This window comes from Psammomys obesus, unplaced genomic scaffold (assembly GCF_907164565.1).
Source record: "Psammomys obesus unplaced genomic scaffold, mPsaObe1.curated_primary_1811, whole genome shotgun sequence".
NCBI lineage: Eukaryota > Metazoa > Chordata > Mammalia > Rodentia > Muridae > Psammomys > Psammomys obesus.
In genome coordinates, this window is record NW_026585644.1 from 47,892,356 (window position 1) to 47,903,454 (window position 11,099).

The window sequence follows — 11,099 nt, forward strand, 5'->3', positions numbered from 1 at the left end:
ACTGGAAAAGATGTGGTTACCCAGGAGGGTGGCCACTGTCCATGGGAAAGGACAACAAAAACAGGATTCTCCAGAAGCCAGAAGCAACAGAGTAGCTGACTTGGCCACCCCAAGAAGTGGCCCTAAAGGATAGGGACATTCCAAGTCTTGATAGCTCTGCCTGAGTCCCGCTTACTGGACCACTGGAATAGGCTAAACAAGAACTGGCCAAAGAGCATAACCAAGGATGGCAGATGATGCAGAACAGAGTCTGTACACCAAGCCACCCACTTAGGGATTGCAAAAACTGCTGAACTCCTTCAGACCCAGGTATTATGTTCCAAATTTGGAAAGTCTGATTAAAGACAGCACTTTTGGATGTGCTACCATTGCTCAGGTAAACCCCAGATGGGGAAGAAAGATCCTACAAGAGACCCAGGCTTGAGGAAATGGGCCTGGGGAGCATTGGTGGTTGCACTCTACTGAAATGCAGCCTACTGGTTTGGGCTATAAATATTTGCTGCTGTTTTTAGATACCTTCTCAGGATGGGTAGAGGCCTACCCCACCCAAACAGAGACTGCTGCAGTAGTTACTAAAAACCTCTTCAGGAATAACTTCTAGATTTGACTGGCCTTAGCTTTGGGGTCTAACAATGGCCTAGCCTTCACAGCCAAAGTGTCTCAAAATTGTACAAAGGTATTAAATAGTAATTAGAAATTACATTGTGTGTACAGGTCACAGAGCTCATGTTAGGTAGAAAAGATGACCAGAAGTCTGTTGTAAATTTTAAAGGTATGGCCTAATAAATGTTTATTATTAGGCTATAATTATTACAGTGCTATTATCTAGCCCACTATCAATCAAATAAAGACACAGACCACAGACACCTGTTGTATTTTATAAAATAGCTCTTACCTGGGGCATTGCAGATACTAACCCTCTAACTTTATGTCCCAGCCCCAGTCTGAAGCTACCTCCCATCCATGGTCCCAAAACACATATTAATGTTCTCCATCCTCCAGCCATGCTGATCTGGCCATGTGTTCCTTTCCCATGCAAACCCACGGCACCAGTCTGTTCCTTCTCCTCCAATCCTGTCTCCTCCTCCTTATCTCCTCTTGATCCCTCAACCCTAGCCTGCAAACCCCAAACTTCACCTTGCTTTCTTTTGCCAAATCCCAAGCTTCAGCATTTTTTATTAATCAAACAGCTTTGTTAGATGGAACACAGTTTACACAACAAGGACAGGTATACGTGAGAATGTGCTCTTCTGAACAGGGACAGATCTTGGGGGCCAGTAATTAACATTAAAATATATAGTACTGGGCCAACCCCCAACAGAACTTTTAGGGAGACTTAACAAAATTGGTCCTGGAAAACTGACAAAAATGTGGGCTAACCTCTACTTCCTCTTTCCCTTGCACAGGTCCTAGTATGTTCCTTCACTGCCCATCCTCTCTAAACTCTCCAGGTAGAAACCATTCCCTGTGAAGAAAATCCTGCCATCCTCCCCCCCCCCCCCCCCCCCCCCGCTATGAATCTCCACCCACAGTTCTAGCCAGGACACTTGGTTTGGACAAAGAGGATCCCTGCCTGGACCTTGGAACCTGTCTAGAAGGGGCCCTACCACCCTAAATGATGTCAAAGTAGCAAGTGTCATCTCTTGAAAAAAGGGTCACTGAGGATGACAACAGGTGGACCATCACTTGGACCTCAAACCTTTTCATTTTTAAAACAAGAATGACCAGAATTTACTAACCCAGGATACCCAGGATAACTTGTCAATCTCAAGCCTGGATGTGGGAACTCCGAAAAACAAGAGATGGGAAACTCTTGTCTTTTGGGTAGACCTCTGCTCTCTTATGTCCCTTCCAGGGTAGAACAATGTGGGTCTAGAGACAAGGAGTCAGTAAATCAGGTTATGGAGAAGAATGGCTCAAAAAAGGCCTTTGGGGTTTAGTTTTTATGCCTGCTCTGTTAATGATAAGGTACATACATGATGTCCTCAAATCACCTGCCTTGCTTGTACTACACATTTGACTAAATATGCCCACTCCAACTCACTGGAAAATCACCACTCCATGTGTATGTTACCCTAGGCATATTCCTATAATGAAGAAGAGGAAAGAGCTCATATTGGCCTTGACACAATGTTAACAAAAGTCAAATGGGTCCCAGTTCTGCTTCTGATCCTAGAAGGGACAGGAATAGCCAGTACAACTTCCGTAAGGCACCCCAGCCTTGATTAGAGAACCAAAACTTTAAGGAACTAGGGTTCTAGATAGATTTAGACCTAGATCATTTGGGGAATTCTGTTTCCAGGCTGGAGAGCCAAGTTGATTCCCTTACAGAGGTAATTGTACAGAACTGAAGGAGGCTGGAACCCTTTTTATGAAACAGGACTTCGCATGGCCTTAGGAGAAGCTTGGTGTTTTTATGCCAACCAATCGGGTAATTAGAGAAAACCTTGCCATGGTCAGAGAAAATCTCAAAGGAAAAAAAAAAAAGAGAGAGAGAGAGCAAGACATAGATCAGATAATTGGTGTCTGTCTCTGTTTACATGGTCCCCATGGCTGACCACCTCACTGTCAACATTAGCCAGACTATTGATTCTTATTCTGACCAGGCTAACCATTGGGCCTTGCATCCTCAACACAGAGAATAAACTTATATAAGCTACTGGTCCTTAAAGCTAACTATGGCCCTGTAGAACACTAGTCAACCATTTGACTTGTGCCTATAAAACAATGGGGAATGTGACAGAACAAGACAGTGCAGAGTGTTCTCCATCTTGCATTCTTGCTGAGGCCATTTCAGGCTTATCGAAAATTTGATCTTGGTGGAGAATTACCAAACTCCTAGGAACCTGAGGTCAAGAGTCCCCTGCTAACTTAGCTTCTGTTAAACTGCCTGCCTGTGTGGAACCCCCCTGGCAAGCTGCCCAGCAAGGTGCCAGGACATGGTTTTTTGCTTTCAAAAACCCAGTGCTGTGAACACTCAGGCCTATACTTCAATCCTGAATACCTGAGTGTAGTCCTGGCTGGCTAGAAAGAGACTGTCAAGTGACTATAACTGTGTCTGAGTGGTCATTTCTGGTGGGCTCCTGATAACACACATACATAACTGAAACAAAGGTTTTTTGAAATACTAATAGAGAGCACTGAAAATTTGTTTTCTTCATTCTGATGAACATCATTTTTATCACTTTACTTTGTAGCATTGAGGATTGAAACTAGGGCCTCCCACATTCTAAGCAAGCACTCTACCACTGAGCTACATCCCCAGACCTTGTATTTTGAATTAGTGTCTCATAGGGTATCCAGGTAACTGGTGGTCCTGCTGTGTCAGCCTCCCAAACACCTGCAATTCCAAGTCTGTGTCACCAGTTCTGGATAATGTGTATTATTTTAAACACTTTAAGGCTGAATGTAGTGGTATGTGTGCACCACAGTACTTAGAAGGTATAAGCAGAAGGACCAGGAGTTCACGGTCAGCCTCAGCTACATGAAGAAGTCAAGGCTCTTCTGGACTACATGAGCCCCTGTTATGATTAAGGCTGATTGTAAATTCAGCAGAATATAGAATCAACAAGAGACAAGGGCATTCCTGTAGTAAAGGATTGTCTAGGTTAGCCTCTCAGCAGGTTTGTGAGGGGTTGTCTAGATTAGATTAATTGAGGGGGAACCTACCTTAGTGTGGCTAACGCTATTCTGTGGTCTAGTGTTCTGGATTGAATCGAAAAGGGAAAGTGAGCTGAGCGCTAGCGTTCACTGTTCTTCCTGACAGTGGAGATCACTGTCAATATGATTGTATTGACAATATGATCAGTATGATCAATATGATCAGCTTTACCAAACTCCGGCCACTGTGACTTCCCCACAGTGATAGACTGTGAGCCAAGTTAAACCTTTGATGGGCATTTGATTATAGCAACAAGACAAGTATCTAATACAAGCCCTATATCAAAAAAGAAAGAAAGAAAGAGAGAGAGAGAAAAGGAAAGGGAAGGAAAGGAAAGGAAAGGAAAGGAAAGGAAAGGAAAGGAAAGGAAAGGAAAGGAAAGGAAAGGAAAGGAAAGGAAAGGAAAAAGAAAAGAAAAAGAAAACAAGAAAAACCTTTTTTAGGGATGGCCATGGTAGTGCACACCCTTAACCCTAGCACCTGTGAGTTCAAGGCCAGTCTGGTCTACATAGTAAGTTCCAGAACAGCCAGGGCTATGTAACAGATCCTATCTTTAAAATACTACTACTACTACTAATAGTAATAATAATAATATGTGTTTAATGTATATTGCTTCCAACCCACTCTAATAATGGATCCCAACCATATTTTTCTATACTAAACTATTTGAAAGTATGAAACAGACATAGTGACCCTTCTGCCTACACAATAGGAGGTTTATATTATAGAAAAAAATAAACAATAGAGCTAAGAATGTAGCAAAGATTTGTTGCTGTTTTGAATAGATTGGGTAAGTAGGAATCACTGATCAAAGACTTGCAAGAGATGTAGATTCCCAGAGGAAAGGAAGCACTCCAGACAGAACAGGCAGTGCCAAAGTCCTAGGGCAAGCACTTGCCTGTTGGGAGACCAGCAAGGTTTGAAACCGTTGCCTGGAGCCAAGGGCACAGAGTTAAGGTCTAGGAAAGGGGCTTAAGTAGGTCATATTGTGTAAAGCCTACAGAGCATCATGAGAACTTGGACTTCTTTTGTGAGATGGGGAGTCATTCTCAGCAGAAGAGTAATGAGGTCTAATTTACATCTCAGATGAATCACTGGAACTGCTTGATTTGGAAGAGGACTTAGTAAATGCAAAAAAAGGCCAGTGGAGAGCTGTTGCATGAACTAAGAAGGCCACATACAAGTGGCTCCTCCCACTGGACAGTGGGAAGAATGGACAGATGTCAGATAAAATTCAGTAGTGCTAGCAGGGCTTTTCAAAGGATAGGATAAAATGATTGTAAGATTTCTGGCCTGAGCAATGAAAGATGAAGTTGCATCTGTAAGAGGTAGGAGCAGAAGTTTATCTGGAGCAGGTCTGGATGAATATAAGAGGAACTGTCCAGACAAATGAAATAAGAAATCTACACACTTGACCAACTGCAGATAAAGAACATTTTGGAAGCAGGAAGAACAGGTCTACAATGAACTTGTACACACTTTTGTTGTTGTTGTTGTTGTTGTTGTTGTTTTTCAAGACAGGGTTTCTCTGGGTAGTCCAGGCTGTCCTAGACTCGATTTGTAGACCAGGCTGGCCTCGAACTCAGAGATCCACCTGCCACTGCCTCCCTGAGCGCTGGGATTACAGGTATGTGCCACCGTGTTCACCTTGTACACACTTTTTATTGTTCCCTAAACAATACAGTATGACAACCATTTGCATAGCATTTATACTGGATTGAGTATGATATGTAATCAAGAAGTGGTTGAAACTGCCTGGAGCTCAGGGGTACATTGAGATAAAACCATTCTTGATACTAGATACACTTGAAAATCCTCAGATTTTGACATTGTGTTACAGGGAGGAGTCCTAAAACAAATGCCTTGTGAAACAGAGGAGTGGCTCCTAGAGGAAGTGGGAACAAGAAAAAGGTTGGTTTTAAAGACTGAAATCATACTGCATTTGGAGAAAATATCTTGCTTTGGGTAGGCGTGCCTAGCTGCTTTTACAAGTTGTAACTGATTTAAAGTCTTTGCTTTGGGTTTTTCAAAACATGGTAGCATGAATCTGAACTATAAGTTGTTCTGTTTTGTTTTTTAAGTAACTGTGAGACCAGAGAGAAGATTCAATGGTCAAAGGTGCTTGTTGCCAAGTCTAGTGACCTAAATTCAGTCCCACGTGGTGAAGGGAGAGAACCAATTCCCAGACTTTGTCCTCTTCTACATACGCCCTCGTATACACATATGTGTACACCATATGTAATAAAAAGAACTATTTATTGTATTCCTAAAAATGTATTCCAGGGAAACTTAGGAGGATTTTAGGATTTATAACACTAAATAAAAATATGTATATGTAGATTTTTTTTATGATTTTTATCTAGCCTGTTTCTACTATGTCATTTAACTTTGTTTTCCTGTAAACTTAATATATAAAATAATGACTAACCCAGGCAAGGTGGCACATGCTTGAAATCCCAGCACTTGGGAGGCGAAACTCAAGCAATGCTGTACAGAGCAGGCATGCTGGCTTTGCTGAGGCTAGCATCTGCCCTTGCCTAGCCACGTGTGTAGGAAAAATTTGGCGTGAAAATCTTAACCAAGCTCAGTTAATGAGCCATGCCTTCAAAGCATGCACAAGCAAAAAGGCACCAAGGTGATGATTCCTGGGAGAAATAAGGGGCACTGTGCGCCCCGGCATGGAGGGAAACTTTGTGCTGTGCTAAGAGCAGCCACAAACTGGTGAGGGACTCACAGGGGAGAAATCCATGCTGGACCCTGGGGTCTGGCTTAGGCTGAAGGGTGTGTTATCAGGACCTTTTTAGAGACCCCTGGGAGCCTCGGGAAGACACAAGGGGCCCAGGCCATGTGTCTCTACTCACCTAGAGCCTTCTGATCTGGGAAGGAGTTCAGCTAAGCGCCCATCCTTCCTCAGTACAGATCTACAAAGGCCACGGACATGGAATTCTCAGATGAAGAAACAGGTGAAAAGGAGCAAGCGGCTGGTGTGCAAGGATCCTGATACTCAGACAAGGGCTGAGTGTATTTCTAGTGTATTCCAAGCTGTCTTCTTTTTCTAAATGAAAGCAGGGCTATTTGCAGCAGTGACACTTCCCTATGAATTGAAAGGGTGACATAATTACAAGGGCTTGGGAATTAATGGTACTAAATGGGTTATTTGGGTTTCATGTTAAATCCTGGAATAGATGACCCAGGGTCAGGAAGATTGGCTTTCCAAGTGTCACCTCTGCCATCTGGTGGTCAAATAACAATACAACTACAACAACTGGCCATTGATACTGTCATCATGTAAACCAGGAATGACCTTGGGTCAGGTGAATGAATCGAGTGTGAAATCTGACTTGTAAGGCTGGAGATGGCAAAATAAAATGTTAAACACACAAACAAAGGTCAAATGTTTTCCACAATATTTCAGCTCAGGATGAGAACTGTAGAAGAACCCCTCCATTCATTTCTTCCACAAATATTTATTAAATGCTGTCTTCGTTGGTTTCCCAGGAAACAGACTTCAGGCAGAGATGTGTGTGAGGGAGGGTGTTTGGGGAAATATTCTTAAGGACAACCCTTGTAAGGGCTTGAGGGAAATAGAACTGTCTGGAAAGAGTTGAACTGGGATGAACTTGCAGCAGAGGTCTGGGCCAATCCAGCTATGAGCTGTGCAGTTGGCTGCGCAAGCAGACTGAGCCTTGACGTTTCTGTATCCAGGAGTCATTAGCTCAGCCATGAGCTGCAGACAACATGGCTGCACAAAGGGGAGCAGGTACCTTGATTCTAAGCGGGAAAGCTGCTCCACTGCATCCACTGTGGACCTCCACGCTCGCCAGAGGCCTAACCCTGACCAGAGCAGAGTGGGACCACATAATGTCTCTGCCTTCAAAGGCATCCAGAAGCACAGAGAAAAGAAAGAAATACCCAGTGTTTTAAAAATCAAAAACCAAAAAGCAACAACAGCCAGAAAATGTATTCCGTAAGACTTAGTGGCCAAGAAAAAAAAATTGCTTTTATTACAACAGAGAATGTTGAACATATGCGGGGTGAAACATGAGTTCCTCTCTGCTGATATAAACAGTGAAGAAAAGATCCTCCCAGAAGTAGTTCTAGAGATATTTAACTGGAGCTCTGGGAGTTGGCGTCTATGTTCATCTGTAATAGAGCCTGACTCCCTTCATTCCCCTTTGCCCTACCCAGGCAGAGCTAATGGGGCATTTCCTGTATCCTAGAGCCCCACGTGTCATGTGCTGTTAGAGAAGAGGGCTGCCTAGAGGCAGGTGTCATTCCTGGGGGCAGGCTGGCGCTGAGGAATTACCCGTTTCCCCCACATGTAGTGTTTGGTGCCACCAGGATAGCAGGCTCCTTGGATCTGCTTCAGTGGGTCCCAGGAGGTTTGTAGTTGTTCTGTTCCTACCCATTTGGCACTCCCTCGCCTGACTTGTGGCCGCAGACATTCCTTCATCTGCACCCCTCTGTTCTTCCTCTTCTCCCACTGATGTAAACTTTATTTCCTCTCAAGAAAAAGCAATCCAATTCTCTCCTATTGTTCTTAATATAACAGTGAGCTCTGTAATTTCAGATATCAGCTTTTAAATATTTGAAATGTACAAGAATATTTCTGCAAGACAATTTTCAGGAAAACCTTTTGGAACTTAAAAAAGAAACAAACAAACAACAACAAAATGCATTTCTTAGGGTTGGTTGTGGCCCATGCCTTTAATCCTGGCACTCAGGAAGCAGAGGCAAGTAGATCTCTATGAGTTCCAGGCCAGCCTGGTCTAAACAGCAAGCTATAGGTCACCAAGGAATGTAGTAAGACTCTCTCAAAAAATGTAAAAACTTAAAAAAAGGCACTTCTTCTCCCCTAGTTTATCTGTAGGCTTCATTCTGTAAGGTAGGAGAGACAGACTGCCCTGAGGTCTTGGCCTAGTGGAGGAACCTGATGCTATCCTAAACGTCCTGTCTTCAGAACATCCTGTCTAGATCTCCTGCCTGAGGACTTCTCTCTTTTTGCCTCTCCCTAGCCAGTGTCTCCTCCTGAAGTCTCTGTACTAACCTGGGCCATAAGCAAGAGAATTTCTGGAAGGCCTTCCCTTTCTACGCCCTTCTGGCAATGAATCATCAAGTTTACACAGCTCCACATTTGCCATTGCTGCCTAATTTGTGACACTGAAAATTCCCTCCCCCTCCCACCCCTGGTCCTCACAGCCTCAGTACTTTAGACATTTTTTTCTTTTCTTTTATTGAAAATATGTTTTTTCATACAATTTATTCTAATTACGTTTCCCCTTCCCCTACTCCTCCCAGCTCCTCCCCACCCTCCTCCCATCTGTATCCATGCCATTTCTGCCTCTCCTCACAAAACAAACAGGCATCTAAGGAATAATAATAAAAGAAATTTAAAACAAACAGATCAGAATATGACAAAACAACCAAACAAGAAAAAAGAGCCAGAGAAAAAGCATGAAGAGATGCATATCTATGCAGAAACACACAGGTTCATACACTCAGAAATCCCCAATTCCTGCTGGTGAGGGGCTGTCCTGTGCATTACAGGATTTTCTGCAGTATTTCTGGCCTCTACCTACCAGATGCCAACCAACAGTACTCACCAGTCATTCCTTCAATCGAGAGAGAGAGAGAGAGAGAGAGAGAGAGAGAGAGAGAGAATGTGTCAAACACCCACACAAATAAAGTACATAAATAAATATTTTTTTAATGACTCCACTGGGGCTGAGATGGCTCAGTTGATGAAGAACTTGCCACATACACTTGAGGGACTGACTTTGGATCCCAAGAAACCAGGTGTTTTTGTTTGTTAGTTTGTTTTTTCATTGTCCTGGAAGAGGCAGCAGCAAGAATATCCCACAGCCCAATTATTATCGCCAAATCCAAATTGGTGCTACTTTTAGCTCCACAGTCAGTGAGAAAGTATGCCTGAAAAATTAAGGTGGGCAGTGGTCAGAGAAGACACCTGACTTCAGCTTCTGGTTTCTGTTGACACAGGCACACTCACGCATGCACACGTGCACACACACACGCAAGCATATACATGCATATATTAAAACATCCATACACACACCTCCAGATCGTACTGTGCCAGGTCACATTGGAGCCGAAGGCAAGAGAAAACATTGTGTCCAGTATGCGATTACCAAAATGTCTTCTCATGTTTTGGGGGGAAAAAAGAGTTCTGGAATGTTCCATAGTAAAAAGAAAAGACTGACTTCACTCTATCGCTGGGCCTTTGGGGGGCGGGTCCTCCTGAACGTGGGGGCGTCTGTGGATTATATGAGTTACCTCATCCGTTCAATTACCTTTATCGACCTCGTAAGTCTGCCTGCTGGGGAGTACCAAAGCCTCATAGGCCTTGGCAACCTCAAGGCTGACAACAACAGCCCTCAATGCACAAGAGCCTGGGCTCCTGAAAAACCAAAATGTTGATATTTTGTTCATCTCAGGAAAGCTCCATTCATTTCTTATTTTAAAAAATACTCAATTAAACCATGGCTTATTTTGATTATTGAGGGTTTTGTTACCCTTTACAACTTTTCGCCTGAGGGGAGGCCTTCACTCACCTTACCCTAACCTGAGTCACATTGTCAGCTTCCGCACTGGTTCCAAGCTGTGGGCCTTGAACTTTGGCCTGTATCAGAAACTTCTGGAGGACTCGTCAAAACTGACTGCTGAGCCTACTCAGGAGGTGTGGGAAGGCAGGGCCTGGAAGCTTTGTTTGTTTGTTTGTTTGTTTGTTTGTTTGTTTTGCTGTGGCGCAGGAGATGAAGCCCGTGGTCTTGTGCACACAAGGAAATTGCCAGACCACTGAGCTCCATCCCAGCCGGTGAGTGTTTCTGACAAGTGTGTCCAGTAATGCCAGCGCTGCTGGCTCGGGCTCACTGACAACTCTGCTGTAGAATCATCCCCACGATGTGCCAGTACAAGCAGTTTTGAATAATGCATGAAGCTTCTTTGCTTAAAACTCTTTAATGGAACCAGGCTTGATAGCTCAGGCCTTAATTCCCAATACTGAGGAGGCAGGCTGAGTTAAAGGTCGGCCCGGGCTACAGAGTGATTTCCAGGACTGCCAGAGTTACATAGAGAAATCCTGTCTTGAAAAAACAAAAGCAAAAACCAAACAAGCCCCAGAGCATCTTTAATGGATCCCATGGCAATGGTGTGTAGGTTCTCCTTTCTGCTTCGGCTGCCTTCCCAGACTCCCCTTTGATGAACATGTAACACAGAAACTTGGAGCTGCCTGATTTCTCTAGAGTTTTGAGACCCAGATAGGAGTCTTTCTTTTAAAACTTTTTATTTATATATATTAATTTTCTACAAGAATGGCGTTCAGTATGACATTTTTACACATGTTTGAAATGCATTTATTTTTATTTTATGTGCATGATTCCCCACACACACACAGGTATGTGTTCTGTTCTTCCAGAAGACT